The following is a 6,561-nucleotide window of genomic DNA, read 5'->3' on the forward strand; positions in this document are numbered from 1 at the left end:
GGTTCGAGCCCTGAATGATGATTGGCTGAAAACTGGGGTAAATCAGACTGTATACCACAGGTACATTTATTTTTATTCTTCTAATTACGTTGGTAACCAGTTTATAATAGCAATAAGGCACTTTGGGGGTTTGAGGTATATGGCCAATATAACACGGCTAAGAGCTGTATCCAAGCACTCGTGTGGGAAAAAAAGTATTTGATCCCCTGCGGATTTTGTACGTTTGCCCACTGACAAAGAAATTATCAGTCTATAATTTCAATGGTAGGTTTATTTGAACAGTGAGAGACAGAATAACAACAAAAAAATCCAGAAAAACGCATGTCAAAAATTGTATAAATTGATTTGCATTTTAATGAGGGAAATAAGTAATTGACCCCCTCTCAATCAGAAAGATTTCTGTCTCCCAGGTGTCTTTTATACAGGTAACGAGCTGAGATTAGGAGCACACTCTTAAAGGGAGTGCTCCTAATCTCAGTTTGTTACCTGTATAAAAGACACCTGTCCACAGAAGCAAACAATCAATCAGATTCCAAACTCTCCACCATGGCCAAGACCAAAGAGCTCTCCAAGGATGTCAGGAACAAGATTGTAGACCTACACAAGGCTGGAATGGGCTACAAGACCATCGACAAGCAGCTTGGTGAGAAGGTGACAACAGTTGGTGCGATTATTCGCAAATGGAAGAAACACAAAAGAACTCTCAATCTCCCTCGGCCAGGGGGTCCATGCAAGATCTCACCTCGTGGAGTTGCAATGATCATGAGAACGGTGAGGAATCAGCCCAGAACTACATGGGAGGATCCTGTCAATGATCTCAAGGCAGCTGGGACCATAGTCACCAAGAAAACAATTGGTAACACACTACGCCGTGAAGGACTGAATTCCTGCAGCGCCCGCAAGGTCCGCCTGCTCAAGAAAGCACATATACATGCCCGTCTGAAGTTTGCCAATGAACATCTGAATGATTCAGAGGACAACTGGGTGAAAGTGTTGTGGTCAGATGAGATCAAAATGGAGCTCTTTGGCATCAACTCAACGTGTTTGGAGGAGGAGGACCCCAAGGACACCATCCCCACCGTCAAACATGGAGGGGGAAACATTATGCTTTGGGGGTGTTTTTCTGCTAAGGGGACAGGACAACTTCACCGCATCAAAGGGACGATGGACGCGGCCATGTCTTGTCAAATCTTGGGTGAGAACCTCCTTCCCTCAGCCAGGGCATTGAAAATGGGTCATGGATGGGTATTCCAGCATGACAATGACCCAAAACACACAGCCAAGGCAACCACGGAGTGGCTCAAGAAGAAGCACATTAAGGTCCTGGAGTGACCTAGCCAGTCTCCAGACCTTAATCCCATAGAAAATCTGTGGAGGGAGCTGAAGGTTCGAGTTGCCAAACGTCAGCCTCGAAACCTTAATGACTTGGAGAAGATCTGCAAAGAGGAGTGGGGCAAAAATCCCTCCTGAGATGTGTGCAAACCTGGTGGCCAACTACAAGAAACGTCTGACCTCTGTGATTGCCAACAAGGGTTTTACAACCAAGTACTAAGTCATGTTTTGCAGAGGGGTCAAATACTTATTTCCCTCATTAAAACCTGTTGAGGACAGACGTTCCGCTAGCGGAACCCCGTTCCGCCTGCGGAACCCCTAGCCAACAGCCAATGGCATCGCACGGCGCGAAATACAAAACCAACAAAAAGATAAGACTCTCGTTAATCTAACCACATTGTCCGATTTCAAAAAGGCTTTACAGCGAAAGCAAAACATTAGATTATGTTAGGAGAGTACATAGACACAAATAATCACACAGCCATTTTCCAAGCAAGCATATATGTCACATAAACCCAAACCACAGCTAAATGCAGCACTAACCTTTGATGATCTTCATCAGATGACACTCCTAGGACCTTATGTTATACAATACATGCATGTTTTGTTCAATCAAGTTCATATTTATATCAAAAAATAGCTTTTTACATTAGCATGTGATGTTCAGAACTAGCATACCCACCGAAAACTTCCGGTGAATTTACTAAATTACTCATGATAAACGTTGACAAAATACATAACAATTATTTTAAGAATTATAGATACAGAGCTCCTTTATGCAATCGCTATGTCCGATTTTAAAATAGCTTTTCTGCGAAAGCACATTTTGCAATATTCTGAGTACATAGCTCGGCCATCACGGCTAGCTATTTTGACATCCGCCAACTTCGGGGTCACCTAAACTCAGAATTACTATTAGAAAAATTGGATTACCTTTGCTGTTCTTCGTCAGAATGCACTCCCAGGACTTCTACTTCAACAACAAATGTTGTTTTGGTTCCAAATAATCCATAGTTATATCCAAATACCTCCGTTTTGTTCGTGCGTTCAGGTCACTGTCCGAAGGGTAAAGCGAGCGCATTTCGTGACAAAAAAATTCAGAATATTCCATTACCGTACTTAGAAGCATGTCAAACGCTGTTTAATATCAATTTTTATGCTATTTTTCTCGTAAAATAGCGATAATATTCCAACCGGGCAACGTTGTATTCATTCAAAGACTGAAAAAAAAACATGGCGAGTTCTTATGACTGCGCATCTCCAGTCTCACTGTCCCCAGGCTGACCACTTACAAACTCTGCTCCTATACTTTGCCCAGAGACAGCAGACACCCCATTCCACTTTCTGGCGGCTTTAGAGAGCCAATGGAAGCCTTAGAAAGTGTCACGTTACAGCACAGATGCTGTAATGTCGATAGAGATGCAACAGAAGGACAACAAATTGTCAGACAGGGCACTTCCTGTATGGAATCTTCTCAGGTTTTGGCCTGCCATATGAGTTCTGTTATACTCACAGACACCATTCAAACAGTTTTAGAAACGTTAAAGTGTTTTCTATCCAAATCTACTAATTATATGCATATTCTCATTTCTGGGCAGGAGTAGTAACCAGATTAAATTGGGTATGTTTTTTATCCAGCTGTGAAAATACTGCCCCCTATCCCAAAGAAGTTAAAAGGCAAATCAATTTGTAACATTTTTGACATGTGTTTTTCAGGATTTTTTTTTTGTTATTCTGTTTCTCACTGTTCAAATAAACCTACCATTAAAATTATAGACTGATCATTTGTTTGTCAGTGGGCAAACGTACAAAATCAGCAGGGGATCCAATACTTTTTTCCCTCACTGTACCACACCCCTTCGGGCCTTATTGCTTAAATGTATCATGGGTAAATTGTGACTGACTGACTGATCTACTAATATTAATGAGTGCCTTCTGATCCAACCATAAATTCATACCCTACCGGTCAAAAGTTTCAGAATACCAACTCATTGAAGGGTTTTTCTTTATTTGTATTATTTTCAACATTGTAGAATAAAAGTGAAGACATCAAAACTATGAAATACCACATGGAATCATGTAGTAACCAAAAAAGTGTTAAACAAATCAAAATATATTTCATATTTGAGATTCGTCAAAGTAGCCACCCTTTGCCTTGATGACAGCTTTGCACATCCTCTTTCCATTAATCATCCTTGAGATGTTTCTACAACTTGATTGGAGTCCACCTGTGGTAAATTCAATTGATTGGACATGATTTAGAAAGGCACACACCTGTCTATATAAGTTCCCACAGTTGACAGTGCATGTCAGAGCAAAACCAAGCCATGAGGTTGAAGGAATTGTCCGTAGAGCTCCGAGACAGGATTGTGTCGAGGCACAGAACTTGGGAATGGTACCAAAACATTTCTGCAGCATTGAAGGTCCCCAAGAACACAGTGGCCTCCATCATTCTTAAATAGAAGAAGTTTGGAACCACCAAGACTCTTCTTAGCGCTGTCCGCCCGGCCAAACTGAGCAATCTGAGGAGAAGGGCCTTGGTCAGGGAGGTGACCAAAAACCCGATGGTCACTCTGACAGAGCTCCAGAGTTCCTCTGTGGAGATGGGAGAACCTTCTGGAAGGACAACCATCTCTGCAGCACTCCACCAATCAGGCCTTTATGCTAGAGAGGCCAGACGAAAGCTACTCCTCAGTAAAAGGCACATGACAGCCCGCTTGGAGTTTGCCAAAAGGCTAAAGGACTCTCAGACCATGAGCAACAAGATTTTCTGGTCTGATGAAACAAAGATTGAACTCTTTGGCCTGAGTGCCAAGCATCGTGTCTGGAGGAAACCTGGCACCATCCCTACCGGGAAGCATGGTGGTGGCGGCATCATGCTGTTAGGATGTTTTTCAGTGGCAGGGACTGGGAGACTAGTCAGGATTAAGGGAATGATGACCGGAGCAAAGTACAGAGAGATCCTTGATGAAAACCTCACCTTTCAACAGGACATCAACCCGAAGCACACAGCCTTGAGTGGCCCAGTTAGAGCCCGGACTTGAACACAATCAAACATCTCTGGAGAGACCTGAAAATAGCTGTGCAGCGACCCTCCCCATCCAACCTGACAGAGCTTGAGAGGATCTGCTGAGAAGAATGGAAGAAACTCCCCAAATACAAGTGTGCCAAGCTTGTAGCATCATACCCAAAACAACTTGAAACTGTAATGGCTGCCAAAGATGCTTCAGCAAAGTACTAGATATAGGGTCTGAATAGTTATGTAAATGTCATATTTCCGTTTTTTAATTTAAAAAAAAATCTTTGTCATTATGGGGTATTCCGTGTAGATTGATGAGGGGAAATGCAATGTAATCCATTTTAGAATAAGGCTGTAACGTAAGAAAATGTGCAAAATGTCAAGGGGTCTGAATACTTTCAGAATGCACTGTATATGCCTATCGTCCTGCGCATGGGTCCGGTGCAAAATAATACTGATTGTTAGTAGCTAAGAAGTTCTCATGGTGTATGTCCTCTGCCATTAATATATCAGAAATAATTTATACCTTAGATAGTCATAGTTTGCACACACATGTTTAGTATGTGTCAGTGTGTGTTTATGCCTTGTCAGTGAAATGTGTCTTCACTCAGAGTAGTCTGGTTCATGTGTGTGAATAAAGACGCAGGCCTCCGAAGCCACACTGGCTATTGAGAAAACAGGTTTAACATTTACAGACTGTGATTAGGTGTATTTCTACCTGAAGTGGAGAGCGGTCTCATGACACTTGTGGATACACACCAAAGGCCTGGACGACACACAATCTTCACAGCTCAATTATCTCCAGTCACACATAGATAACCATTCAGCCAGTTACTTGGTAGTCCTCAAATCAGTCTTCATGGGTATTACAGAAACGGAAAGTACCAAAGTTAATGCCCAGAGTTCAGAATTACTGTAACGAGAGGGCTCCCTCTCTTCCATCCCTCTCTTCCATCTCTCTCTTTCCCTCACACTCTCTCTCTCCAACATTCACACACAGTACAGTCTCTCCACAATTGGCTTATTTAGCCAGCCTTAATGAATTCTGCCCATATGCCCTGAGCAGCTGCCGTGTTGCCCCTTCCTCCCACCCCCGCAGAGCTGCGAAGTGCCCATCCATGTAGAGACAACCTCTAGCTGTCTCTCTGGAGATGGCAGCGCCTGCCACTCCTCTGCTGGCGCCAGGCTGCTGGCGTTTGAGGTGGACGGCTCGCGGGCGGAGGACCCAGATTAGGCCGCAGTGATCACGGGTTGTGGCCTCTCTCAGACGATTCGCCAGAACACCAGTGGATCATAGTGGGGATTAGAGAGGGAGAGGAGACGCTGTTTGGCATGTGCCTGCATCCAGCTCCTCAAAGTGACCTCTCTCTGTCCCTCATACTCTCCTCTTTCCGCTCTTATGCTCCCCCTCCCTCTCTCTTTCGCTCCATCTCTCTTCCTCTCTCTTATATCCTGATGCTGCAGCAAGGCTCAGAATGACCTCTCGGTAGCTGGGCGCACAGAATTTAATCACGTCAAACCATCTGTAACACATACGTTATTTGTACGAAGAGAGACGGCCCGTGCTCCTAGAGCTCCTCGCAGTGTAGATGTATTTGGCTCCAGAAGAACACAGTGTCACGGAGAGGTGAGCAGAGACTTATTTGTGTGCCTCTGATCAAATGTAGGGAGCTATTTAGAGGATAAGGTCTCATTTTGTTTGAGGTCATCATTTTTGGGGGGAGTGATGGTGATTTACTTATCGAGGTATTATTTTAGTGGGATCCTCTGACCAGTATTTAATGTGGAATAATTGCAGCTCAATGGAATAAAGAACTCTTAGGTGGAACTCTTATCATTTGTCAGGGTCCCATATAAAGTGTTGTAGCTCTTTCATCAGAAGTTACATCAGTTTTTATATAAAAGTGATGTTCTCACCCGGTATTTATTTAGTAGAAGTTGTTTCTCATGTGAATCTACACTGGTTATTTTTTATGGAAGTTTTCTTATATTTTTTAACTCCAATTGTAAAACCTTGAGAGGACACCAAGTTTACTGGGTCCTTTATCTGGGGTTTTATTGGATCCCTGTGTGGAGATGACTCTCTGTGTGGAAATGACTCCCTGTGTAGAAATGACTCCCTGTGTGGAAATGACTCCCTGTGTGGAAATGACTCCCTGTGTGGAAATGACTTTTCACTTTCTGGCAAAGAAAACAAACAGGGGAAGTAA

This window comes from Salmo trutta, chromosome 33 (genome assembly GCF_901001165.1).
Source record: "Salmo trutta chromosome 33, fSalTru1.1, whole genome shotgun sequence".
Taxonomy (NCBI): Eukaryota; Metazoa; Chordata; class Actinopteri; order Salmoniformes; family Salmonidae; genus Salmo; species Salmo trutta.